Source organism: Spinacia oleracea, chromosome 5 (genome assembly GCF_020520425.1).
Source record: "Spinacia oleracea cultivar Varoflay chromosome 5, BTI_SOV_V1, whole genome shotgun sequence".
Taxonomy (NCBI): Eukaryota; Viridiplantae; Streptophyta; class Magnoliopsida; order Caryophyllales; family Amaranthaceae; genus Spinacia; species Spinacia oleracea.
The window spans coordinates 112,603,393-112,616,777 of record NC_079491.1 but is presented as its reverse complement, the minus strand read 5'-3'; the positions used below and the strand labels follow the sequence as shown (position 1 = coordinate 112,616,777).

Sequence of the window (13,385 nt, the reverse complement as noted above, 5' to 3'; positions counted from 1 at the left end):
GGACAAGCTATATAGCATCGTGTTTTGAAATGGCAACATGGATTGGGGACGATGAGTTGTTGCATGGGAAATTAAATATTAATTTCTATGTTCTAAGATACAGCTGGAAAGTCTTCCACATATCTGTGAACTACTTGGATTAGTAAATCCAAACAAAGCATCACTAGCAACCTAAACAGTTGAAGTACAAGTACTTTTTGCCTTAGAAGCAATAAAACAGGGTTGTTTATGTTAAAGAGTTCTTCACTGAACTTGGGTGGATCATATGTTTTCTGACTTGATGGTTCTTCATTGCAAAATGCGTAGAACCACTATTGTAGGCAGAAAGATTAGATCACAAAATAAACATACTCAAAAGATCTTATCATCATATCTCGAAGAACATTCGATGAAAAGGATATTAAGATTGGCAAAGCACGATAACTAAACCTATGCAACAAGTGAGAAACAACACTCACATTGTGGCACTAGAAATCAAGCATAGTTTTGAATTCCATTCATTGTTTTAAAGATGGGTTCGAGGCCCATGGTTGTAAAACATTGGGGTTGAACATTTATCATATATGAAATGTATTTTCATATTCCATTTAATCTTGGTTTAGTATTAAATGATGAGTCCCTTCAATTTGACAATATATTCAAGATAGACTGTCAAGACCAGTCCTGTGACTAAGAAATTTTTATCAAGTGAACTTGAATGTCAAAAGTTGAAAATTGTCCCTGGTCGGAGTTTTCTATAAAGATGGACGCATAGAAAACGGTAGACGACTAGAATGCAGGATGACTAGTAGTTCTGTTTCTTGAACTATGTGGACATGGAAATGTCGCAATCATTTGCATAGGTACTTACTTTGGGAAGACTAGTATCGGACAGACCTATGAAACTTTACTGTAAGAGATGAAAATCTTTCATAAGTGAATTTCATTAAAATTATTAGACACTAATCCTCAATACCTGAGTGATTTGAGATTACTTGTTCGAGAACTGGTTACTTTGACGTTGTCAACCGTCGCACCGTAAAAGGAGGCTATAAAGGCAACGCTCTGGTAATCACCTATCAAACGAAGTCTAATCTCAAGACCTCAAGATTGGGATTGTCCTCCCATAAATCGGGATGAGATGCTGAGAGTTGTACAAGCCCACTCGGAGAGCTAGAAGCTGTAAAATGCATGGCTGTGATCAGATGAATCATAGGCTATGATTATCTATTTATTTAATCAGTTGAACTCTAAAACCGAGAAACACCTCTGGACATAATAAGGATGACAACTCTTACCTTATGTTCATGAGCAAGCATCAAGCGACAAAGGAATTAGGAAATGCACACTTGTCCCTAAGGACAAGTGGGAGACTGAAGGAAATAATGCCCTTGGTCCAAGTATGCATATAATGCTTAGTCTAATAAATGCGGTTCAGTGTTAATTATCCAAGTTAATAATTCAGTGAGATCCAGTGAAATGAATGCCTAGCTAGAGGCCGCTTCAGTTCAAGTGGAATTAATAATATTAATCCACAACTTACTCTTGACTGAACACGTAGGGTCACACAAATAGTACGTGAACGGATCAAGTGTTTAATGGAAATTAAATACTCTATTTATGAATATTCGGAATCGACGGATATCGGTTCCAGTGGAGCTGAAATCGTCAAAAGGAAAATTATGGATATTCCGGAAACGATGATATTGCCGGAAACGGAAATATGGATCGTATCGGAAATATAAATATTATCCAAGTCGTAGATGTTGCCGGAAACGGAAACATGGTACGTATCGGAAAATATTATCGGAAATGGAAATATTGCCGGAATCGGAAATTTTGCCGGAAACGGAAATATTGTCAGAATCAGAAATATTATCGGAATCGGAAAATAATTCCGGAATCGGAAATATTAAATATTTGTTCGAAACAGAAATTAATTCCGGAATCGGAAATGTTAAATATTGTTCGAATCGGAAATGAATTCCGGAATCGGAAAATTAATCTGAAGCGCATCGTACGAATAAGCATCGGACGAGCTTGCTAGACGAAGGCCCAACACGAAGCCAGACCCACGTCCAGCAAGCCCAGCCCGCGACACAAGCTGCTAAAGGCAACGCCAGGCCCATAGCAAGGCAAGGCCCAACGCGCTAAGTCAGCGACCAAGGCTGCGAGCAACATAGGCTGCGAAGCAGCGCCATGGGCTGCGAGGCAGCACGCGGGCTGTGAGCAAACAGGCAACGTTCATGGGCTGCAAGCAGATGGGCTTCGCGCGCGCGCGGGCAAGGGCCTGCTCGCTTGTGGGTCGTGCTCGTGTGCGTGTTGGACTTTGTGCATGCATCGAATCCTTGAGCGATTAGGATTAGATTAATTTTCAGAATTACTAGTTTTAAGGAACTCTAATTCTAATAGAGTTAGAATTCTTGAATCCAAGTAAAATTCCAATTCCATATTCCTACTCTGTAAATATGTGATGGCATTCACAAATTTACAACAACATAATTTTCGATCATACATCTAGTTTTAAGGATTAAAACTAAGTATAATATTTGCCATAATATTCAAAAATATTCATAGAACCTTAGGTGCAATTCTAGTTAATTAAATCTAAGGCGGATCCGAGCGTGCTGTGGACTATCTACGGAGTGACGACATTTGGAGTCCTAGACTTGTTCTTGTTCGGTTTGGGCGCGGCTAGGGAGGGCACGCTACAAAGAGTATGCATCCTAAATTATGCTAATTGTTATGTGGTAATTAATTTGGATTCCTGGATTTATGGTTTTTCCGCATGATTTATATTCAATTATATGTATCATAACCTAACACTCGCCGCTTTGCCTGCTGTCTTGCTGCCGAGCCTTGCTTGCTGGCTGCTTGCTGCACACGAGCTGCTGGCTCGTTGGGCCTTGCGCGCATGCGCGCTTGGCTCGATGGGCCGACAGCTTCGTTGCGGCTCGTATTCGCGACCAACGCCTTACGGCTATTATTTATCGAATCGTACTTGACGAATCACCGTCGTACGATACGTTTATTCGTTTTGCCTAGCTTACGAATATTCGCAATACGATTGACAATTCCGATCCAACGTCATATCGCATATTTATGTTTTTGCGAACTAATTCCCGGAAAGCTATTAACTGAATTTTTGATTCATTTAATCCGGTGATCTGTTACATGCCATTGGTCTGACCTTATAGGTCCAGTCAAGAGTAAGATGTGAGCCTAATATAGATTAAAACTCACTGATCGGAATCATTGCTACAGCTAGCTGTTCCGATCACTTGATCTCACTGAATTAATTATTCGTAATTAATCTGAACCTTGGTATTAGACTAATGCACCTTGGGTGAAGGACACATTTCCTTCAGTCTCCCACTTGTCATTCAGACAAGTGTGCATTCACATTCCTTTGTCGCTTAGTGTTTGTTTCTGAACATAAGGTAAGATCCAAGCCATCCTTATTAGGTCCAGAAGTGTTTTCCAGATTACTGAGTTCAACTGTTAAACTTTTACAGAAGGTTAAACCTTAACCATTCTGAGCACGGTCATGCATTTTCACAGTATCTAACTCTCCGAGAGGCCTTGTTACACAACAACACCATATCCTATCAAAGATAGGAGGAAAATCCATTCTTGCAATCTATGAATACTTACTTTGGTTCATAGTACGCCCAATAATTGCTTTTATAGCCTCCTTTTACGGGGCGACGTTTTGCGAGCATTAGAGCGAACTAATTCACAAACGAGCAATCATAATTACTCATGTTCTGAGGAATGGTTCTCATCACCATTAATGAGAATGCTTATGACATGACTTTAATCTCTTAAAGTGTTCTCATTGTCAATCCGATACAAGATCCAATAATTATCTATGCAAAAGGTTTTGACATCCAGTCAATCTAGTTCAAGAAACCGAACTACAAATCAACTTGCAATCTAATCTTCATTAGTCATTGGTCGTCCACCTTTCAATGACCTGGACTAGGGATACTTTGTGACTTCAATATTCAAGTTCACTTATGGTTGTTTCTTTGTCGAATAATCCATCTTCACATCCCATTTGAATGTTTTTAATCACTTGGACTTTTCATTTAATACTAAACCAAATTAAATGAATATAAAATAAAGAATTTCATATATATGAAATGGTTAAACCAATTATTTTAAACACAGATCTAACAGATGTTCTAAAACAAAACTTAGGAAATCAAAGCCATTCTCCAACATGCTTGATTCCCATGGTTGCAACATGTGCGTTGTGCTTCACTTGTGGCAACGGTTTAGTCAATGGATCTGCGACGTTGTCGTCAGTTCCAACCTTGCAAATCTCGATTTCTTTCCTTTCAACGATTTCTCAAAGTATGTGAAATCGCCGCAGTACGTGCTTGGACTTCTGGTGGCTCTTAGGCTCCTTTTCCTGGGAAATGGCTCCACTATTGTCGCAATACAAAGCCATTGATCCTTTAATGGAGGGGACAACCCCAAGTTCTTCGATGAACTTCCGAATCTAAACAGCTTCCTTTGCTGCTTCTGAGGCAGCAATGTACTCGGCTTTAGTTGTAGAATCCGCAATAGTGCTTTTCTTAGTACTTTTCCAGCTTATTGCTTCGCCATTGAGGTAGAACACAAAACCAGATTGTGATCTGAAAACATGTTTGTCGGTTTGAAAGCTTGCGTCCGTATAGCATTTAACAATAAACTCATCTGTACCACCATAGACAAGAAACTGATCCTTAGTCCTTTCAGGTACTTTAGGATATTCTTGGCAGCAGTCCAATGCGCCTCACCTGGGTCTGACCGGTACCTTCTCGTTGTAGTGAGTGCGAATGAAACATCCGGCCTTGTACAAAACATAGCATACATGATGGATCCAATAGCCGAAGTGTATGGAATTCCACTCATCTTTCTATGCTCATCAGATGTCTTGGGACACTGAGTCTTGCTTAGATATGTACCATGTTTCATGGGTAGATGGCCTCTCTTGGCTTCCATCATATTGAACCTAGCCAGAACTTTGTAAATGTAAGTTCTCCGGCTTAGTCCAATCATCCTCTTAGATCTATCCCTATAGATCTTGATGCCCAATATATACTGTGCCTCTCCTAAGTCCTTGATTGAGAAGCACTTTCCAAGCTAAGTCTTTACAGACTCCAGCATAGGAATGTCGTTTCCAATAAGTAGTATATCGTCTACATACTAGACTAGGAATGCAATTTTACTCCCACTGACTTTCTTGTATACACAAGATTTTTCCTAATTCTTGATGAAGCCAAACTTATTAACTGCTTCATCAAATCGTTTATTCCAGCTCCTTGATGCCTGCTTTAATCCATAAATGGATTTCTTAAGCTTGCATACCTTTCGTTGATTCTTTTTATCGACAAAACCCTCTGGCTGTGTCATAACCACGGTCTCTTCAAGAATTCCATTCAAGAAGGCAGTTTTAACATCCTTTTTCCATATTTCATAGTCATGAAACGCGGCAATCGCAAGAATTATCCGAATAGACTTAAGCATAGCGACTAGAGAAAAGGTTTCATCGTAGTCAACGCCGTGAACTTGCCTGTAACCTTTTGCTACCAATCTAGCCTTGTATATGTATACAATTCCATCTTTGTCTTTCTTCAATTTGAAGACCTATTTGCATCCGATAGGTTTAAACCCATCCGGCAAATCTACCAAATCCCAGACTTGATTTTCAGACATAGAGTCTATCTCATATTTCATGGCCTCTAACCATTTAGTGGAGCTTGGGCTCGTCATAGCTTGCTTGTAGGTCATAGGTTCATTACTATCTAATATGAGAACATCTAAGTTTTTAGTCAAGAGGACGCCTGTCCATCTGTCCAGCTGAACCTTAGTTCTACGTGACCTACGAGGGGCAAAAACTGAAGAAAATAATGCCCTTGGTCCAAGTATGCATTCAATTCTAAGTCTAATAAATGTGGTTCAGTATTAATTAATTAAACAAGTTAATAATTCAGTGAGATCATGTGAGCTGAATGCCTAGCTAGAGGCCGCTTCAGTTCAAGTGGTATTAATAATATTAATCCACAACATACTCTTGAATGAACCCGTAGGGTCACACAAATAGTACGTAACGGATCAAGTATTTAAGTGAATTAAATACTCTATTTATGAACATTCGGAAACGACGGATCTCGGTGCCAGTGGGAGCTGAAATCGTCAAAAGGCAAAATATAGAATGCTCCGGGAATGATGATATTGCCGGAAACGAAAATATGGATCATGACGGAAATATAAATATTATCCAAGTCATAGATGTTGCCGGAAACGGAAACATGGTACGTATCGAAAATATTATCGGAAATAGAAATATTGCCGGAATCGGAAATATTGCCGGAAACGAAAATACTACCGGAATTGGAAATATTGTCGGAATCGGAAATAAATTCCGGAATCGGAAATATTAAATATTTGTTCGAGTCGAAAATAAATTCCGGAATCGGAAATATTAAATATTTGTTCGAATCGGAAATGAATTCAGGAATCGGAAAACGAATCGGAAGCGCGATGTACGAAACGATCGACGAACGAGCCTGCAAGATGCAAGGCCTAGCACGAAGCCAGGCCCTGAGCCCAGCAAGCCCGCGCGCACCGAGCAAGCAGGCCGAGCAGCAGCGCCTAGTGGGCCGCGTGCATGCTGCCAGCGCCTTTGGGCCAGCAAGAAAGCAGCAGCGCCACTCGTGGGCCTGCGTGCTGCGGGCTGTGCAAAGGGGCGGGTTGTGTGTGTGCCACGGCTATTCCCCTGGCAGGTTAGGATTACTTCCTAGTGAAGTAATCTCGTTTTCCTAATTCTACTCAAATTGGATATTTTGTTAAATCTGAAATACTTAGGTATTTGATTAAACGTAAAAATTGTAATGATATAATTTAACTAGAATCCTAATATATTTAGTTATTGGAATCCAAGTAGAATTCTAACTCTGTTATTTCCACCCTATAAATATGTGGTTCATGATCACAATTTATAATGCAATTCAATAAGTATTCACATACATTAAGTTCAAGAGAGAATTTAATAATTTGCCTAAAATTAATAATAAGCTTTCCGAGTGCACATAATACCTTAGAGAATATTCTAGTTGGTTGAATCTAAGGAGGATCCGAACATGCTATGGACTATCTACGGAGGGGCGACATTTGGAGTCCTAAACTTGTTCTTGTTTTTTTCGGGAGCAGCTAAGGAAGGCACGCATCACATTGTATGTATCCTAATTATGCTAATTGACTATGTGGCAATTAATTTGGATTCCTGGCTTTATGGTTTTTCCGCATGAAATATATTTTTTATATTTGTCATAACCTAACAACAACGTCTTGAGGAACTACTCCCACTGGCTCTTCTAAAGGCCTTGGAGGTTCTTCACCTTGAACTTCTTCTAAAGAGTTCTTGGTTCGTTGTTCGTCTCAAATCTCTTCGAGGTCTATTATTCTCGCACTTGTAAATTTGGAAATATGATTTCTTTCCAAAACGACACCGTCACGAGCAACGAATACTTTGTTCCCTGACTTGTTGTAGTAGTAATACCCCTTTGTTTATTTTGGATACCCAACAAAGAAACATTTGTCAGATTTTGATTCGAGCTTGTCCAAAATTAATCAATTGACATATGCTTCGCAACCCCAAATCTTTTGAAAAGACAAGTTTGGAAGTTTCCCAGTCCATAATTCGTATGGAGTCTTTTCAACAACTTTTGACGGAGCACCATTCAGTGTGAGTACTGCTGTTTGCAACGCATGTCCCCAAAATTGTAAAGGGAGTTCGGCTTGACCCATCATTGACCTGGCCATATTGAGTAAGGCCCTGTTTCTCCGTTTCGACACTCCATTCCATTGAGCTGTCCCCGGAGCAATCAATTCCGAAAGAATACCGCATTCTTTTAGATGGTCATCAAACACGTTGCTAAGATATTCACCTCCTCAATATGATCTTAGAGCTTTGATTTTCTTGCCATGTTTATTCTCTAGTTCATTTTGAAATTCCCGGAATTTCTCAAACGATTCAGACTTGTGTTTCATTAATTAAATATAGCCATATATATTGAAATTGTCCATAAACGTTATGAAATAGCTGAAATCACCTCTAGCTTTTGTACTCATAGGCCCACATACGGATGTATGTATTAGCCCTACTAGTTCGCTTGCTCTTTCTCCCACCTTTGAGAAAGGTCGCTTTGTCATTTTGCAAAGTAAACAAGATTCGCATTGATCCATCTTCTCTAAGTCGAATGATTCTAGAATGCCCTTCATTTGAAGTCTTTCCATGCGTTTTGTGTTTATATGGCCTAATCGACAATGCCACAGATATGTTAGATCGGAATCACCAGTTTTAGCCTTTTTGGTATTTATGTTATAAATATGTTTTCTCGTATCTAGCACATATAGACCACTTTCTTGTTGTGTTGAACCATAAAACATTCCATTCAAAGAAAAAGAACAACCATTGTCTTTAAATTGAAAATTAAAAGCTTTAGAATCCAAACTTGAAACGAAAATAATGTTTCTGGTGATACTAGGAACATAGTAACAGTTTTCTAGTACCAAAATAAAACCACTAGGTAAACAAATAAAATAAGATCCTACGACTAATGCAGCGATTCGTGCTCCGTTTCCCACACGTAGATCCATCTCGCCTTTATCAAGCTTTCTACTTCTCCTTAGTCCCTGCGAATTGGAACATAAGTGTGAGCCACAACAAGTATCTAATACCCAAGAAGTAGAATTAGCAAGATTACAATGTATAACATACATACCTGAAGGAGAAGCGACGTTTTCATCCTTCTTTTCTTCCGTTAGTTTAGGGCAATCTCGTTTGTAATGACCTATTACAATTGAAGCATTGCGATGTAGAAGGAGAAGCGTTCTTCATCATCTTGCTCTTGGAAGGCGCCAGTTGTCCTCCGGGAGTGGATGAAGATGCAGCCTTTCTTTTCTTCCCCTTGCACACTTTCTTGAATTTAGTGCACTTCACATTCAAAGGGTCTAGCTTGAACTTAAGGATTCTCTCGAATTTCTCGAGCAATTCCACAAGTTCACTGAATGTGTTCTATTTTTGATTAAAGAGATAGTGCATTTTAAACCCCTCATAATCCCTATGAAGTGAATTCGGCACAAGTACAATAGCTATTGGCTCTCTGATGGAACCACCAAGTCTCTCAATTGTGAAGAATAATCCAGTCATCATATTCACATGAGACCAAATTGGTGTGTTTCTGTCCATCTTAGTTGAGTAAATGTGCTTTTGTGCCTCTAGAAGCTCATTCTCTAGACACGGCCTGTGTGGGGTAATGAGTTTGAGATTGCTCATTGAATTGCCAATTCATCCATCCCTTTGCCAAAAGTTTGGCCCTTGGGTTGATACCTCACACGACATCTATCCCTTAGATGACTTAGGAGTGCATGAGGATCATAGGTAATGAATCTCCCTCTCCGATTTTCGGGAATAGACTCACTAGTAGAAAAACATTTATTAGCGGCTACGTCTTTACGACGTTATTTTTCATACGCCTCAAAATAATATCGTGTATTAGCAATTAGGTGTATATGACCATTAATTGGCGGCGTTAGTTTTAAAGAAAACGCCTCAAACCAATATTAAGTATTAATCTGCGGCGTTACTTTCCTAAACGCCTAAAACCTGTTAGCTAGCTTTTGTTTGGGAAAACAAAACCTGGGTTTTATATTATCTGATTCAATATCCCTTCTTTCATCTCCCAAACTCTCTTCTTCAATACCTTTTCGCCACCCTCTTCACCCTCTTCACCCTCTTCACTCCCTTCGTCCATCGTCCCCGCACCAGACAACCACCACCCTATCTCCTCCATTTCCCCTTTTCCCTCGCTGCAAAAGTACAAAATCCTTCTTCTTCCTCCTCCAAACTTTGAACCTCCAAACTTTCTTCACCACCGTTTCTCGGCGGAAAAAATGAACTTGAGATTGATCCCCACCGCTACCGTCTGCCCTTCAATCTCATCTCCACCACCGCCGTTCTTACTTAGGTAAGTAACACTCCCACTTAATCCTCCTTCTCCTTGCCGTATTTTTCTTTCAATTACTTTGGCCCCGTCTTTTCATTCTCTTAATTTATATAAATTATGTCTGAATTATCGAATTATTTTTACTTGTAATTCAGGGTTTTGATTTCTAGTGTTCGAATTATTTTTCTTTCAATTATTTTTACTTGTAATTCTGGGTTTTAATTTCTAGGGTTTTAGTTGCCATTGTTCTTCCCCCAAACACGTATTGTAAATTTTCCATTGATATAGATAATTTATTCTGCGAAATTGATGTCTAGGTCAAAACTTTCGTAGAAAGCCGAGCAAATTTGAGAAGAAACTTGAGTTTAATTCCGGTAAGAAGTCTTTTCATTTGCTAAAAATCTACTTTTTTCTTCAAATGTTTAATTGGTTATTTAATTTTTTGGGTTTGGTTTGAAATGAGTGCAGAAATCAGGGAGACTATTGCAACCTTAAGTGCTAAAAAGACAATTCAAAAGGTGAATTTTCAAATTGAACTTATCTTTGATGTCCATTATAAATTATCTCTGTGTTAATATACAATATACTACCAAAATTGTATTGAAATCCAAAACAAGTACTGCAGAATTACTTTGTGTAGTTGGAATGATGAAAACTTCTAATTTGTTCATTACCTGTGCCAATGACTGCGGCATAAATGATTTTTCTTTATTAAATATGGTTTGATTTTTGATAGGGTTGTTAGTTTAATAAGAATTTTGATTCATTGGTATATGTGTACTTGATGATACTGAGTTGAAATTTGAAACATTATATTCTTATGCCATGGATAAATAGTTCGACAATATTGACCAATACAACATTTATGCACCACCATGTAATAATTCTGACGGTTCTGCTGCTGGTTCAACACGTAGGAGCATGAAGTTGTCTCATCATGTATGCTTGAGTCTTAGTCTCTTGTATTTTGGAGTATTAATCAGATAAATATATGTCTGATGTCTGGATGCTGATGCCCTTTTTTCTGGCCTGTCGGATATTCAGAAAGTTATCTTGGTATGATCCATGTACCAAAATGTGTGCTGAGAGGTACTACAATAGGCCAAACGTGTAGAAGGCTCTTCACGCTAATACCACTTAGATTCCTGATATTTGTGATTGAATTCAGTTTTGCTTGATCTAGTTTGAGTTAGGTTAAGTTATTGTGTCAGTTAACATGAGTTTGTGATTGGTAATTTTAACCCTTTATTTTTTAGTTAGTGGAGCTTCAATAATAGAAACTTTGAGTGGATTATGCTTTTTAGTTTGATTGAATGGATTGAAATAACATCTCAATTTTGCTAACCAGAGTGTCCCTTATGGACTCTCTTTTTTGTGCCCTTAGTTTCTGATTCTTATCTCTTGGGAAATTAGGTTTTTTGTTCCTTTGTTTTTGTTGTTTAATTTTGCTGCTTATTTTCATTGATGCACTAATTATGTTAACTCATTTAATTACTCTTGTTGTTGTACAAAAATAGTTAGCAATAAAGTTTCATGTCTAGTTCTTTCAGCATTTCCCAGCTTTTTTATGCATTAGAGTAGTAGAGTCCTATGTAATAGTAATATTGGTGATATCTCTCTTAACACAGGATGTACTACACCATGCTTTGAGCTACGGTGCTTAATGCACGAATCAGGAGTCTACAAGATCGACTGAACATAATCAGTAAATCATTGAGAGGTAGCTCAACATCTGCAACTCTTTTCAACTACAGTGGTAAAATAATCTAAACCACCAATCCCTTCATTTTTCCAGCTTCTATCTTGTTGTTTTTATTCTAACTAGAGAATTTATTATAAGATATGATGAGATATTGGATGTAAATATGTTAAAATCTTTGGATGAGTGATGTCTTTGGTTTATTTATATGCTTGCTTCTAACAGCAATACGTGCCTCTACTGTTACTAGATGCATATATGGCTCTACATAGCCCATGTGAATCATAGGTAATGACTTTTGGATTAATTCAACTAGGGTGTATGTGTGTTAATATACAACATCCGCAACTGGTCTTGTCTCATTTGAAAAGTTGCACATAAGATTCTCCACGTCTTATTCGTTTGATTCATGTGCTCTTGTGTTTGTAATGTAATAGTTTTCTCTTTTAAATTAATCTTTCCTCCTTTCCTGTAGGAAAGGGGCAAAGTTTCTTCTTTGGTAATATTGTTAATAAAACTCATAGAGTATGTAGTTTTCTTGTGTTCGATCAAGTCTCGTTTGGAACTTTGTGTCATCTAATGTTGGTGATTGTTCCTTATCTGCATGGTCTTATTAAAGTCTCATTCACTTCTCTTAGAAAAGAACCTCAACAAGTAACAATGTTGTTTTCTTCTCAAGGATTCTGAAGCTCGTTCCATTTTTTGATTTGTTCTCTTAAGTGTTGTCAAGCTGGAGTATGACATCTTTTATTTTTAGTTAATAAGACAATGGTATTGCACTATTGCAGATTTGCAGAGAGCAAGAGCAGTTGATAAATCTCGTCATTGCAGAAATCATACCATCCAGATAGATGATAATGCACTCCAAGAAAAACAAGGTCAAAATAATGACTCTTATGGGAATGCAAATGTAAGGCTAGTTTCTGATACTGCGGCCTCCCACTCTAACTTCTATCCAAATAACGTATGAAGCTGAAGAACAACATAGAGTATTTGTGTTGTGTAAATTCTAAGTGAATATATGATTGCAACAAAACAAGGAGATGAAATTGCCGTTTTTTTTTGTTGTACGTACATAAATTAGGTTTATTGTAGTTGTAATATTCTTTCTGTTTTCAAAACAATTGGAATATGTATTACATTTAGTTATAGCATTGGTGGCAATGGCTTGTAGTATATGATAGTGGCATGGTGTTAATGGAAGTTATATTGTGGTATGCTAGCTTTGTTGATCGTGGTATAGCTAGTATTGCATTTAATTTATTGTTTTAATTTTTTTGTTAATTTGAGGCGTTTTTTTTTTAAATAGCCCAAAAAGACCATTGATTTGAGGCGTTTTTCACACAATAATGTGGAAAAAAGATGATTGCTTTGAGGCGTTTAAACAAAAAACGCCGCAAATAAATCATTTATTAGAGGCGTTTTCATACGCTGCAAATGAATACCCATTGATTTGCGGCCCCTCCATTAGCGGCTACCCCCAAAACGCAGCAAGTGAATATAAAAGTGACGCCTCAAATAAATATTTTTCTACTAGTGACTTTAGGATAAACTCTGAGACAAGGTACTTGTGAAGTGCCCCATTTCTGTACCTTTTTGGAGTCATACCCCGCGCATAATAGCTAGGAAAAGGTAGTTCGATGAGATAGAACATGTCGTTAACATTTAAAACTTCGATAAGTTTCATTTCCCATTCAGGAAAGTTA

At 38.0% G+C, this 13,385-nt stretch overlaps 1 long non-coding RNA gene across 1 annotated transcript; it reads left to right on the top strand.

Annotated features, from left to right (window-relative positions):
* The first annotated feature begins 9,843 nt into the window (after window positions 1-9,843).
* Window positions 9,844-12,903, top strand: LOC130460944 (uncharacterized). The gene is made up of 5 exons (XR_008921179.1): window positions 9,844-10,001; window positions 10,298-10,354; window positions 10,449-10,498; window positions 11,609-11,736; window positions 12,468-12,903. It is a non-coding gene; the product is annotated as an uncharacterized lncRNA (long non-coding RNA).
* The last annotated feature ends 482 nt before the right edge of the window (window positions 12,904-13,385 follow it).